Here is a 16,379-nt window from a genome sequence, read left to right as displayed (position 1 = left end):
TTTGCAGAAATATTATAAGAACATACATTGCACCCCCCAAATAGCACTTTAGGGGCACCCCGTGTATTACCAATTGTTGGTAATGATGGGTCTAGCCTCGCACGAGGTTTCTGGATCACCTCACCGCTCTAGCCTTACCCACAGTCCCCCATGGGAAGCCCGTTATTATTAATTTAATCTATTTAATATTAGTCTGTTAGTAATTTTATTTAACGTAAATGTAATTCTATTATTTTTGTAATATTATTCGTACAATTTCCTTGAATCATTCAGTTCAAACCCGGTTCACACAGCGATAGAGGCTCACAAATTCACAGTTCATTAATTCACTTCATTAAAGTTTGTACTTCAACCGGCAGATCTCTACTATTACATACATATTTATAAAATTTATATATATATATATATATATATATAGAGAGAGAGAGAGAGAGAGAGAAAGCCTATGACAGTGGTTCCCAAAATTTTCCGAGCCGCGGAGTCCTTTATCAATTAAAAGTTTTTCCATGGCGGTTTACCCTAAGTATGACTACTCGTATGTAAGAGGAAAATAAAAAAACTCGTGTACTTCATTATTTAATTTTTTTTTTCATTAAAATTAATCAATAATTAATCGCGGCCTCTTCACAGCGGCGCCGCGAAATATTTTAAAAGTTTCATAATTAATTGAACGAAGACATTTATAATTATTGATTAATTTTAATGAAAAAAAAAAAAAAATTAAATAATGAAGTACACGAGTTTTTTTATTTTCCTCTTACATACGAGAAATGTCTTCGTTCAATTAATTATGAAACTTTTAAAATATTTCGCGGCGCCGCTGTGAAGATGCCGCGGCGCACAGTATGGGAATCATTGGCCTATGACACTCCCGGTAACGAAAGGATTCCAACGTGCAGGCGTACATCTAAATCGGTTCGGCCGTTGAGCTGCAAAGATGGAACATACATACGGACAAACATACACCCTAAATACATTACACTCATTTTTGTGCAGTCGTGTAACAATCGAGAACGTGATAAAACTGAAATTTAAAAAGTACAGCGCGTATAATTACAGTTTGTTGAATATAAGAAAGTCTTGATGCGTTTAGTTTATGAAGGGGAAGGATAATACACCCAAAAGAAATGAGATCGGTATATTTCCAAGAATAATTTGCAATATGTAGTTGAACGAACGAAATCTACGAATTGCTTCCGGGATAGCAGACGTTTTATCAGAAAACGTACTTATTTCGCTAAACGTTATGTAATAGTATACAGAATGTAAACTTTTACTTGGAAGACGAAAATTTACAAGGTTTGTATTACAATACGGTGTAATATTTAAGGATTTCACTGCAAGCGAAAAAAATAGAAAAAAATTAAAACCGCATCTACATATTTTTTAAAGTAAATAAAACCTAACGCAAAACTAAATAAAACGGATGATATTTACATTTATCGATACAAAAAGAACCAAAAGGTAAATTCAATTACGATAGAACATTTTTGCAACTACGTGTTTAAATACTTCATAAATAATTTTACACGAGGTCCTCGCATGTCTACTGATAACACCGCACTAATATTTTCAGTAATCATAATTACAAACCGATACAGATTGAAGAAACGTTGTCTCCTCTCTGTTCCGCTTTAAATTTTGAATTCAACATTCGAGCCGCTATAGATGTCCATAGTACGTCGACTACGCGACTTCAAACTTCTATCGCGATTACAAACTCGGAATTTAAATGTCTTGTAGTTCACCGTGAATTAAATCCATTTTCAAGACGAAAAGCGACCGCATCTTAATTTTTCAAGCCGCAGATAATTTGGAAAATATCCATGTTGTTTATTATACTAGTTTAAATTTTATTACACAGTCGTTTTAAATTACTCCTTACAAACTGAAAATCGCTAAGAATTTTGACATTATTCGCTTTAATATTTGTTTATTGTCGATTGAAAATTACATATACAATTTTATTCGACATATTTATCCTTGAAGCAGATACCAAAAGAAACCTTGAGCGCTACCCGCGAGTTCATATTATTGTAACAGAATTATTAAAAAAAGAATTAATGAAAAATACAATAATTATCTAAATAAATATATACGATTTTTCTAACATGATAGATAGAAATAAAAAACATAAAAATTTAAATTGAAAAATCAAGTAAAAAAAAAATGCACAGCATCAGAACGTAAAATTAGTTAAGTTTACATTGAAATTGTATATAATAAAATACATTTTGGAGAAATAAAAAAAAAATCATTATAAGATAACTACGATAAGACAACAATAAATACATATTATGAATTTATACTGCCTTAGCATTCACTTAAACATATGTAGATTTTTTAATGTTAAGTAGTCTATTATTAATTTATTTTTTCGTATGTTATTCGTTATAATAATATGTTAAATTTATTGTTATTAGTGTTGATTATTTTTGTCTTTCGATGCGGTAATTAAAAATATATATTGCGCTTCACCCGTCATCTGTTTCTTTTATTAGATTACTATTTATTATTTGGACGTTAAAACGGTCGGGAACTTTTTTAGAAAATATACCGGTGTAATACGAAAATTAATGTTTGCAACGGTTAATTTTGAAAAGAATGCGGTATAAGTATTTTTTCCTGCCGAACGATTGTACGATGTATTTTTAAATTCAAATTCATTTATATATTTGTTTAAAAGTGTAGCTGGTCGAGTGCATTACGCCAACGAGACTGTTTTGAATAGTGTAGATTTGTTTACGTGTAATTTAATCGTGTAATCCATATAGTTACACGATACTAAGAAATTCATTCATCCGGTTATTATATCATGAATATTCAAATTCGTATTAAAATTACGTTATCAGTCTTTATATTTTGTAGATAAGCATCTAAGCCAGGGGTCGGCAACCTTTTGAGTCAGAAGAGTCAAAAATTACAATTTACAAAATTTCAAAGTTTGTAAATAGCCACAAAAGGTTTTCGAAAATAGGATTATTAAATAACAATTTATAGGTACTTACACTTATAATTATTATTTTACCTCTAATTTTTAAATAATAAAAGTTATAAAATATATAAATAATAAAATAGGTGATTTATTAAATAATATATTTTAATAAAAACACTTTTGCGGTAATATCCAACAGTAGTACTTTTTTTCTTTTTTAACAATTCTTATAGACTTCAAAAAAGTAGTTAGGTATCTTATTTGGAAAAAAATATGTGTAATATGTATTTTAAAAATATAATACTTATTATGTTACCTATGTTTACTTCGGTTGTTTTATTATTATTATATGTACATACATAACTTTGAGAAGATAATTCGCTTCTAACTCTTTTACTTGAAACAACAAACTATACGTCACAGCCAAAGCGCTGTTGAAGACTCCAAATTGTCTTGCGTCGAAAGCGAATTAAAACCTACATAGAAACAACCGACGACGGCGTCATTCGAGAGCTTCTGACGGACTGACGACAGTGACGACGCGTGTCACGGGGGAGGGGTGCGGTGAAAAGCGACTACAAGTGGAAAAGTGATAGAATCGGAGCCTAATCCTCGTTAATCGATTCAGAACGATTTTTAAATGTTTATTTTTTTTTTATAAAATAAATAATATTTGCGTATGGAACTAAATAGCCGCAGCTTCACATCCATAGAGCACCATGTGGCGCATGTGGCTCGCGAGCCGCAGGTTGCCGACCCCTGATCTAAGCCGATCAGGGGGAAAAATGTATTTCTGTGGAGGCGATCGATTAACGGCAATCGGTTTAAAGTTCTTGTTATCGATTCTAAAATTAATATCGACTGAATTCGCGTTTTGTAACTCTTTCATTATCTCGTGTTAATATTTTTATCTACAAATATAAAATAAAAAATTATAATAATATAAATAAAATACAAAAAAAAAAAAAATAATATAATAATAAACATTTTTATCTGCAAATATTATCACGGCACGGATGAAGTCGTACGCAAGTACTACGGCATGAAAATAAACAAGAACAAAACGAAAGTAATGAAATGTAGTAGAAATAACGAAAATGAACCACTGAATGTAAAAATAGGAGGAGAAAAGATTATGGAGGTAGAAGAATTTTGTTATTTGGGAAGTAGAATTACTAAAGATGGACGAAGCAGGAGCGATATAAAATGCCGAATAGCACAAGCTAAACGAGCCTTCAGTAAGAAATATAATTTATTTACATCAAAAATTAATTTAAACATCAGGAAAAGATTTTTGAAAGTATATGTTTGGAGTGTCGCTTTATATGGAAGTGAAACTTGGACGATCGGAGTATCTGAGAAAAAAAGATTAGAAGCTTTTGAAATGCGGTGCTATAGGAGCGTTAAAAATCAGACGGGTGGATAAAGAGATAAATGAAGAGGTGTTGCGGCAAATAGATGAAAAAAGAAAAGTTTGGAAAAATATAGTTAAAAGAAGAGACAGACTTATAGCCCACATATTAAGGCGTCCTGGAATAATCGCTTTAATATTGGAGGGACAGGTAGAAGGAAAAAAACTGTGCAGGCAGGCCACGCTTGGAATATGTAAAACAAATTGTTACGGATGTAGGCTGTAGTGGGTATACCGAAATGAAACGACTAGCACTATATAGGTAATCTTGGAGAGCTGCATCAAACCAGTCAAATGACTGAAGATAAAAAAAAATCATGTTACGTTTATCACTACCATTCCTGTTTGATTTTAATCTGTAGGTTACTGGGTTTGATTCCCAATCTGCCTTGTAATTTTTCATTTGCTTATTAATTGATCCAAATCGTTAAAAAATATAATAAACTGACAATAATCAGTCGTGAACCTGTAAACAATAATACACGAAATAAATTTTGCACTTTAAATAAACATAAAAATGTGTGCTGTACAGAATCCAATTTTCTGTTTGTTAATATTACAACCTGCATAATAAATTACACTTCTTAAGGGTATTCTGAAATTTTTACGATAAGAATTCGACGTAATACTTCAAACACGATTGAACAGCGAAATGTTATTTAACACGTTACCAACAATTAACCTACAACAATGAGTAGTATTTAAACAAATGTGATGAAAAAAAATCAGTGTTTCCAACTTGTTTTCCGTAGGTCTAAAATTATTGTACCTACTAGACACATCTGTTTTCTTTTTTGTAACATTTTCTTCTGTTTTCGTCGGTTTTGTCTTTAACGATGCCCAGTTCTTTACATCCTCTTTCTTGCCGACACGAACAGTGTTCATGTACAAGCCTTATATAGTTTTTTATATACTTGTCCTTGAATTGGTTACATACAATAGAGTTTGCTTCTTTGTTTTAACTACTGTCAGTTTTAACTGAGAGTTTTAATTTTTTTTAGCACAAGCGGCAGTGTAATAATAAAAAGAGTTTTAGACTATATATATATCTAACAGTTTTATGGTTGTTCATCAATAATTTTTTGTATGTACAAAACTCTCGTACGAAGAAATACGAAAAAAAATTTCAATAAAAAACCTTTTTTCAGGGTTACTAGGGAATATAGAATGAGAAATGAAATAGTTTCCTGTCTTCACAAAAGCGAATATATATATCGATATACCGATTCAAAATATTTATTATGATCGCCAATGGATTGTCTAATTAATAAACATCAACACATTTCACTTCTTTTTTTTTTTGTAACATTTACTTCTAAGTTTTCGTCGGTTTTGTTGTTAATAAAAGTCGACATGTTTAAAATTTTATTTCTTTTTTGTTGACATTATTATTTACGTTAATCTTCTTGTAATTAAATTCTCTACAATTTACGTTTAAAAGATGTACGATTTATTGCCAATTTAACAACGTTATTGTAGTCGAACGTAAAATAATGTGTTTTTTGACCCTATTTTTGGCGTTTTACACGAGATATCTTAGAAACTAAAAGAGATACAGTTCTGGGACCTATTTTTTCGATTTCCCAGCTCAAAAACTATAAGAAACAATTGAACTTGCCCCTTAATTGACGTTCCCGGGATTTCAGAAAGCCTTAATTTACCCGGTGAAACTGAAACTCGGGCGAAATCTTTCACTCTGTATAACTCGCTAACGAAGCGTTTTCGGGTCTATGTTTATATGAACGTTTTCTTATTTTTAGCCTCTAGAATGAGTTGTCAAAGTATTGCTCTATCCTCCTGAATCACCTGTATTTCCTTGATTTTGGGCATAAAAATAATTTTAAAATGAAAAATAAATATTTTCCTCCCTAATCAAGTTTGAACATGTTACGAATTCACTCAATATAACCATTTACAGTTATTTATTTTGTAAATATAATTTAATCAAACTTAACCTACGCTCGCTTCGCTCGATAACGTTGCCTAATTAACACGGTAATGTTTTGAGTATTTAAATAATAAATTCAGTAATTCTGACAATTATTTATTATTTAAATAATGAAAACATTATTGTTAATTTGTCGATGTCAGCGAGCGTAGGTAAAAAAATATTTTTTTTCCTTAATTCTCGGCTAAAAATTGTTATTTTTAACAAAAAAAAAAAAACAAATGTGTGCTCACACCGCACGGCCGAAGTGAAAACTTGTATGGGATCGCAATCGTTTCGAATTAATATATATTACAAGTATTTAATATTACAAGAGGAGTATAAAAAATTATCTAATGTGACCGCCGCGCGAATAATATATTGTATGCGCGCGCACTCTAGTTAGAATCATCGAATTAAATAAACAAAAAATATTATGTTTAAATAAATTGATAAATATTTTAATTTAAGTTGTATGCGTAAGCCATGCATCAGAGAAATTCCGCGTGACGGGAAAATCCTACAACTGTGTTGTCAACTTTTTTGCGGTAGGCGTTCAATTGTGGTAAATTGAACTTTTCTATGCATTACATGGTAGGGTGTCATACAATTTAAGCTAATTACAATCAAGAAAGGAATGTTTTAATAAAAATAGAAAGAACAGGAGAAAAAATCAAAGAAGTGAATTTAAAGTTAGGCTTTTTATTTAATGAATTTATTGCGGTGTAAAATTTCTTATGCGTATGAATAAATTCAATTATAAAATTTATACAGTCCTTTATTTTAATTTGTACCCTCAATTATACGATTATATACAAAATAAATTTGGGGGGTGTCGAATCATATTATTAGTTCTAAGATCTGTCTAAATCTATTACGGTATCTTTACGATTTACTACAGTTTGTTATTTTATTATTTTTTCAGCGAAAAGTAAAATAATGCCTTTGCTCTGATAAACTAATTTAGAATTACAGAAAGAGGATTTATTTATATCTTTTCAAGAGTTACACACACATAAATGTACAAAACTCTCGTACGAAGAAATATGAAAAAAAATTTCAATAAAAAACCTTTTTTCAGGGTTACTAGGGAATATAGAATGAGAAATGAAATAGTTTCCTGTCTTCACAAAAGCGAATATATATATATCGATATACCGATTCAAAATATTTATTATGATCGCCAATGGATTGTCTAATTAATAAACATCAACACATTTCACTTCTTTTTTTTTTTTGTAACATTTTCTTCTAAGTTTTCGTCGGTTTTGTTGTTAATAAAAGTCGACATGTTTAAAATTTTATTTCTTTTTTGTTGACATTATTATTTACGTTAATCTTCTTGTAATTAAATTCTCTACAATTTATGTTTAAAAGATGTACGATTTATTGGCAATTTAACAACGTTATTGTACGTAAAAGTAAAATAATGTGTTTTTTGACCCTATTTTTGGCGTTTTACACGAGATATCTTAGAAACTAAAAGAGATAAGGTTCTGGGACCTATTTTTTCGATATCCCAGCTCAAAAACTATAAGAAACAATTGAACTTGCCCTCTTAATTGACCTTCCCAGAATTTCTGAAAGCCTTAATTTACCCGGAGGAATTGAAACTCGAGCGAAATATTTCACCCCGTATAACTCGCTAACGAAGCGTTTTCGGACCTATATTTATGTAAACTTTTTTCTTATTTTTAGCCTGTAGAATGAGTTGTTAAAGTTGCCCTATCATCCCTGAATCACTCTGTATAGCTGTTAATTAATAAATAACCGAATAAGAAAGATCCAGCAACAAGGGACCGATATCCCGGCTCTGAAATTAATACGGGTATAAATATCACCCCGTGCGTTGTTTCGTTCCGACGCATTCTTCGCTCGTACGTTCGACTTACCGCACACACGTTTCTAATGTTCCCGCCAATGAACTCAAGTTCGGTGGCCCTCGACAGTATTTATATTTACGGGCGTAGGGCTTGATCTGTAGTAACAGTACGATTTACCCTTTTGTTCGTTTTTTTTTGTCCGTCAAATTCTCGATTTACATTTTTTCATTTTCTCCCTCTTTCTTATTCTGTCATTTTACTAGAAGTTTCTCTACCCGTTACAATATTTAAACTTTCGGATTTTTTTGAAAGTATTGTTTGTCAATGCATTTTGTTTATTTTCTAATATACATTGCTTTTTGTACAGAGTAAGTGCTCACGATTTAGTAAACACAATAAACAAAGATGTAACACTGAATGAGCTTGTTTATAAATTTATTATTTAATATTATTAATAGTTAAATTTATTTTATTAATATTAACTTATGAAAAAAAGACTACGACATTCATCCTTGTGTTAAAATAATAATATAAATATTTCCATTAGTTATATTAAATAAAAAATAAAAAAATATGTGATGAAGTCGGATTCGAACCGATGTGTGCAAGGTTACGGACTCGACAAGTCATTTGCACCACCTATCTACTAGAGCGACGCGAAACAAATGTGGTATATATTGCTGGTATCGATTCTGGTATCTTTTGCCAATGTTTTTACATTACTATTATTTTTGTTTTTACTTTTTATTCTCGTAAATACAAGTTTAAAATTATAATTTATCACCGATAAATTTCAAACATTTTAAAATACGAAATTTAATATTTCAGAAACGACTAAAAGTGAAATACAAAATACCGTAAGAATTTGATACGAAATTATATACTTATTTAGAGAATACGATTATCAAAATAAGAGTCGCTCTTGGAAAGTAATAAAACATCACAATCACTATCATCACCCCGTCTCTTAAACCTCACTCTGTCCCAGACAGCGCGAAAATTCTCTAACACTCACTCTCTCTCTCTCTCTCTCTGTGGGTGCGTGTGCGCGCGTAAATTTTGAAGGGTATAAAGATCATTTAATTTCTTACCGCACTATAGTGGATAATAATTTCGTTATCGGATCTAACTTCTCAAGGGCGCTTTCAATTTCCAACCTCCACGATATTTATTTTATTTATTAGTTATGTTAAATATTATAAGGAATAAATATAGTCAAATCAAATTTAATTCGAATCGCTGACATATTTTTTTATGTATGTGTATAGATTCTATGAAATTATTTCATAATTACAAAAATTATATTTCTCATTGAAAGAGGAGAGTAATCCCGTCTAAATTTTTTAAACGTTCAAGTAGATCGTCGCATCGAATTTACAAACTTTATTAAGACTTTTAGTGAAGAAATTATTTTATCATAAATGATGTTTTTAAAAAGGTAATTTTATAAAATGTAAACTATACATTTTATATTTGCGTATTTTTACTTTATATTTTAATTTTTGTAATTAAATATATATATATATATATAAACACAAGATGATGTAGGAGTAAAGAGAAATAATTTGGGAACCGATTTTAGAGCTTGAAATTAAAAAGAAGGGTTCGTACAAACATACGTCCGAAAACAGTTTGTAATCGAGTTACGGCTAGCAAATTCTTTAAGAAGAATTAGGAAGAAGCCGTTTCCCGTTAAATACTTTACTTAGCTAATATATGTTGTCGCGTAACAAGGTACTAACCTACTGAAACTGAAATGATGTTCAGTCGTACAAATGACACCTTCACTTCTTTCACCTCAACGAAGGCTGTATATACCGAGCATCATTACTATCCGAGAAAGCAATTCTTATTGGTACCTCCTATACCAGAGACGGTTTATATTTATCACAATCGCAAGAAAGAATGCGAGAAATTAATGGATTCTTTCCTCAGGAAACGATGTATTATACACAGACTCCAGTTTGTGTGGAATGTATAGTAATTAAGTCTATATCAGATGCTTAAAAGTGCTTAAAAGCACTTTTACAAAATTAATAACAAAAGTTATCGTAATCATTTTTTTTCATAAAATGATCAACAGTTTTGTAAAAAAAAAATCGAACTAGCGAGTTACAAATTAAACATTTTAATTGCATGAAAAATGCGTATTATTTTTACGAGTAAATCCAGTATAAACTTTTCTTTATACTTTTGTTAATGATTTTTTCTTTATAAATTAAAAAATTATAGTTTTTATGAATGAAAAAAGTCATGGAAAAGGGCAAAAAGAGGCTTGACATAAGGGTCTCTGATAATTCGAGTACTTAAACAAGCAATAGTTTATGTAAATTTTACGGATAAATAAAATATATAAGTCCGGTTAACCGAGAGTCGGATGTATAAAATCAGTGATTATTTTACTAATTGTATTATAACATAAAAAAAAATTAAAATAAACAAAAAAGTTATCAAGTATGATTTTTAAGTTTTTAACACTAATACATAAACGATAAATATCAAATAAGTTCATTGACCTTATTGTCAAACACAAAGAATTTAACACGATTTAATTTTTTTTTTTTTTTTAATATATAAATATAAATAATAGTAAAATAATAATATGATTCATTATTAAATTAAAAAATAAATAAATAATAAAAATTTTACAAAAATATTAAAAATTATTTTTTTCATTCATCTTCCTTACTGGGTTAGCTTGGAAAATGTATTCTATGTAAAAGTGTTGAATAACTCAAACGCAACTAAGTAAATTAACTGATGCCGATCTTGGTTGCCAAAGGGCCAGGGGGGAAGGAAAAGTCAGGATAATTGGCAACATAGGCACCTGTTGTAGTCACAATGTTAGAGCTGCGATTATATACCACTCCGTATTAAGAATAGTATTAGAAGAGAAGAGAAGTAAGAGAGAGAGAGAGACCCTCTGTCTCGCTTCCTCTCCATCATTGATCCCCCTACCAAACCCTCTCTCAATTTCTCTCCATCACCCTCGCTCTCTCACACTACCCGCTCTGTCTCTCACTCGACCCCTCTCTCTCCCAGTCACTCTCTCACTCGCCCCCTCCGTCAATCTCTCTCGCTGTATGCGGTGGGCTACTTAAACATGTTTGTATTTTTTCAATTTTCTCACTCAAAGTGCATTTTTACAAAAACTTTGTAATAAAAAAATTGACCGTTAAGGTTTTCGACACTTTTTAAATTTATTAATGCCTTTCCGTTCGTGAAAAAGCTTTAAAAAATTTCTCGTTGGAATTATAACAAAAAAACGGTAACTGTAAATGAAAAATTTACGTAAAATTTAACCTCTGATCCAAAGATTTTTCCCGACGAGAAGAAAAGTTACAACGTCGTTTGTAGTAATAAAAAATTACGCGTATAGAATTTTACTTCGAAAATACGAGTACATCGTTAAATTTTTTACTTCAATTTTTTTTTAATTTCAGTGCTCCTTTGATCAGCCAAATAAACATAGTTTTTTTGTAATTTCTTTATTTTGCGTCGTTTATAATTGTACGTAAAGAATTAGATGAACTGTAACCGATAAGGAATGCCAAACGATGCCGAGATTCGAAGCTAGGATTATCGGTATATCAGTCGCTTAATTTATCAACCGATCGATCTAAGGAGGGTCGTTATATCTTTCTTAAAAATAGTTTTCCTCTAAAAGAACGATCGACTATACATTTTCAACAATGTTGTGATTTTTTTTAATTTAGCTTAAAAAATATAAAGTAAACACGGGAAATGTTAAATATAAAAATCTGTAATGAACTATTTGTTGTATATATCTCGTTGTACTGTTTACGAATAATTTCTGCTTTAAATGTTATGTACGCATAATTATTAAGATGATACACGATTATACCGAGTCTTTATCGGGTGTCGAACTCATATTATAAAATATTGGTTGCCTTCTACAAACTCACTACCGATGTTTTTTCCTTTCTTACTTATATTATTAAATATATATATGTTAAATAAAAACTACGCCGATAAATTTCTAAAAATATTTTTACAAATTTATTAAAACGATTATTTGTTACTTTCTTTCCTATCAAAAAATATTTTTTTTCAAATGTTTGTGTTATTCCCGAGACATTCATTTATGAATATTTAACGACATTAATTGAGATCGGTGAATAAACGGTAAGCTATTTAGGTGTCGAACCTAGGAGATTCAGTAAATCAGTATATTTTTGATAACGATACAGATGCGAATTATTTTCTTGATTAGCTTCATTCTCGTTACCCGGCTTAAAACTTAATATATTTAACACGAAATACATCTAATATATCACTCACGAAATACTCTTACAAACATATAACTTGTTTATTTTTTCGATACTGTTTAGCCGCTATTAAGAGATAAATTAAATTTATTTTGTAAAAATAGACGAGAGTAAATTGGGTTCTAACATTTTTAATCTAATAAATAATTTGAATAACACATACACAGAATAAAACAACTGCCAATTATTGTTTCAAAAATTGTAATAATATTAAAAAAAAAATAAATACAACTCACCTTAATAAGAAATATTTCAGTAAAAAGATGTAAATTGGATCACGTTACAAGTGGATAGGTTAGGTTAACAGCGGTTACTCGAGGCATTAACAGTACAGCATATTCAGTCATCTATCTACCGATAATTCCCGCCAATAACTAACTACAAGACAAAACATCTCCGTGAATTTCGTTAGTTTACACTCATGACGCGCTTCTCCATCACCCCCCCCCCCCTAGCCAACGGAATCAACCGTCATCGATAGACACATCGAAAGACACAACCACTTGTTTTCAAAATTATAATGAAAAATTATTACATCTAAAATTCGGTTCGCAAATTGTTTCTTTCACCGTCAATGTTTTTTTAACATGAGACCATCGGTTACACGTCCTCTAATATTAAATTGTTTTTAAAATTTACTATCGATCTCGCCCGACTTATAATTAGATAAAATATTAAAGAGAATAAATTTTCACTTAAAACTATAAAAGGACATATACTACAACACAGCCAACCGTACACAAAGGGGTTATAACGAGATTTTTACTTATTATTTAATTGCCTGTAATAATCATTTTATATACGTAATCAAGTTCAGTATATAGTACAATACAATTTTGTTATTAAGTGTTATTATATTTTTTAAATATCAAATCAGGAATTAAAAAAAAAAAACAGTATTAATCTTTTTTAGATGTAACATGACTTCCGTGCTATTAGAGAGGTACCTACTTTACCTGCTAGACTAAAAGTTCCAGATTCGATACCCGGTTACATCTAGAAAATAGGACCTCAGAAATGGTCGGCCTGAGACTGTACAAGACTACACTTCATTTACACTCGTACATATCATCCTCTGAAGTATTATCTAAACGGTAATTACCGGAGGCTAAACAGAAAAAAAAGAAAAAGGTTAACCCGATTAAAAAAAACTGTAGGTACTGGGTTCGGCTCTTTGAATTAACGTTTTTTTTTTTTTTTTTAATATTTCATTCTTAATTTGAACATAAAAATAATTCTTAACCCGACAAGAAATTCAAAAACAAACAAATAAAAACCATCAGAGGTGAATGCGAACACAAAGCTGAAAGTTGCTTTAAGTTGTTTTATTTTATATTTTTGACTTTATTTCCTGCCACTGGGTAAAGGGATATATAAAAGCGATAAGACTCTGTTAACCTTGAACGTACGTGACTGGAGTGAGGAACGGTTACATAACTGTGTACAGCAACAAAACGCTGATGAGACAGGGCGGTAAGGAACTTTTATCTTCATCACGCATTATAAAAATAAATATTCATAATCTATTTTATCTTAAATAATTTATTAATATCAATTGACAACATTAACATGCAGTTATTTTTTCTTTTTAATTATGAAATAAGAATGGCAGTTAACGGTTTGGAAAGAAACATAGTTATTATTACTTTTTTTTTTTTTTTTAACCTCCGGGATCACCGTTAGGTATTACTTTCAGAGGATAGGATGAATGATTTGTAGCGTGTGTGAAAATGCCATGCCTGACCGGGATTTGAACCCGGGATCTCCGGATGAAAGGCCAAGACCCTACCACTCGCGTCACGGAGGCCGGTTATACTTGGTATACTTGATTACTTTTTTATAATCGTAATTTATTTTTCTCGGAAAACCACAAAAAAAATTCACATAAAATAATGTAATTATAAAAGAAAATAAAAGTTTATAGCAAAATTAAAGCATTTTTTTTTTTTTTAATTATTGATTACATTTAAAAAATACGTTTACAATAAATTATATTGAAAGTAGTTTAAAAGTGTTATAATATTTAAAAACACCCTTTCGGCACACCGGAAGGCGAAGGTAGATTTCACCGGTGCTAAGTATGGAATAAAAAAGATTTCCACCTTAATGTTAAGAAAAACTTCATATTTACTCGATACAAAAATAATTTGCACGTGAAAAAAAAGTTTCACATGTTTAGCGTACGACAATTTTAGGAAATCTTACAATTCCGGCAATATTTTGGTCGTCCCTTGCCGTAAGGGTTGGTCATATCAAAAATTGTTTCAGACAAAAGCTTTAGGTAATGTTAGAGGATTAACGATCACTTTAAACAGATTCGATATTGTGCCTATTAAGGGAGGTATGATTTTTTTGTCTTCAAAACCCCATTTTTTCCATCCCCTGGGCCAATAGTTGGCGATATCAAAAAACTTTACTTACATATATTTTAGGCCCTTATAGGAATTTGAACGGAAGTTCAATATTTTACTTAATAAGAAAGTTATAGCGATGTTTTGTTTTTTCGAAAAAGCCACCCCATTTCCACTCCCATGGATTTTTCCCATTAACGAACTCGATCGAGATTTTGGGTAGTTATATTTTATGTATCAATTTGAAAGTGACTGGCGCAAAATTACGGCAGTTATCGTGTCCATAATATAAAATAAGTGAAATATATATATATATACTTATGATATATCGTTGAAAAGCTCTCAGTGAGGGCTTATTATTTTTTGGATTTTGGGCCCGTTTTGTTCAGTCGATTGCAATCAAAAGGGGAGGTGAACAACTAGATATTACAACAGTCCTAAATCCAAAATTTCAACAATCTAAGGCTAATCGTTTTTGAGTTATGCGAGATACATATGTACAAACGTCACGCCAAAACTAGTAAAAATGGATTCAGGGATGGTCAAAACGGATATTTCCATTGAAATCTGAAAACCGAAATTTTTCGCGATCATAATCTACTTTCTTTAATTCGTACAAGGAATTAAAAACTATTAACTCGAAAATTAAAACTAATGAATTCAGTAATCTGTATTATTAATATAAGGAAGTAATAATAAATAAAAAACTAACATTAGTAAAATAAAAAGATGGCTCTGAACAAAATTTACTTCCTGTGGTAACGTTGTACGAAGTGATGATTGTGCACGTGAATGGGACAAGATAGCAAAATTTCTGGACTGTTCCGACTCCCGTCCTTCCCATCTGGTTTGCGCCGTAATTCGTCAACAAAAAAAAACTGCGTGTGTCAAAATGTGTTACGTTGATGAAAAATTATATTCGTTTATAATATTATTACCTGTTCCATTATATAAAGCAATGTAGGGAAAATAAACCAACTTATATATATATATATATATATTATCTAATCTTTTCTTTCTATAATTTGTTAAATTAATATTATTGTTATTAACGATTAAAGTTGTCAAATACACCAAATAATATTTCTTTACGATCTGTAGCGTCGTTATTAAAGCCGTATCAAATTTTGTTTACTTGATTATTTGTATTTGGCGAACATTATTATATTTAGGAATATTTTAAACGAATCTAAACGACCATTCAGAAAAGAATTCAACATGTAAACTAGGTAAGTTCTTTTAATAATGTGTTTTGCATGTATGTTAATTACAAAGTTAGGTTAAGTTAGCAGTAATTGTCGGAATTTAATGAACTAAACGTTTTTTTCATTTGCACACTTTATAAGGCTTTAACAAATGATTATTTATAGTTTAATCAAATATATTTTAATTTAAATTAACTAAAATTTATATAGATTACTTTATACATAATAAAAATAATTTGCTTTCAAGTAAGTATCGATACACTAAAAGAGACGTTTCTGATTATTTTGTAGACTAAATTTTTTGTATTTAATTTCTACTTAAATGTGCTTTAATAGTTGCTACTTATTAATTATTTCGGGTGTCAATATTTTATTGAAATTCTGTTTTTTGTTTTAAAAAAATTTAGATTTCTGTTAATAACAAAATCTTTTACCTGC

At 30.1% G+C, this 16,379-nt stretch overlaps 1 protein-coding gene across 5 annotated transcripts in view; it reads right to left on the bottom strand.

Annotated features, from left to right (window-relative positions):
- Positions 1–16,379, bottom strand: part of LOC142334127 (uncharacterized) — an 82,708-nt gene that overhangs the window by 47,759 nt on the left and 18,570 nt on the right. The window contains exon 1 of one of the 5 annotated variants that reach the window (XM_075381861.1): positions 12,622–12,748. The exons of 2 other annotated variants lie outside the window; for them this stretch is intronic. The gene's annotated coding sequence lies outside the window, so the exon portion shown is untranslated. Of the gene's footprint in view, positions 1–3,251; positions 3,443–12,621; positions 12,749–16,379 lie in introns of those variants that run through there. 2 more of the 5 variants (XM_075381862.1, XM_075381863.1) reach the window with 2 other exon arrangements.

Source organism: Lycorma delicatula, chromosome 13 (assembly GCF_047948215.1).
Source record: "Lycorma delicatula isolate Av1 chromosome 13, ASM4794821v1, whole genome shotgun sequence".
Classification (NCBI taxonomy): Eukaryota; Metazoa; Arthropoda; class Insecta; order Hemiptera; family Fulgoridae; genus Lycorma; species Lycorma delicatula.
This window is presented reverse-complemented; position numbering and strand designations above follow the sequence as displayed.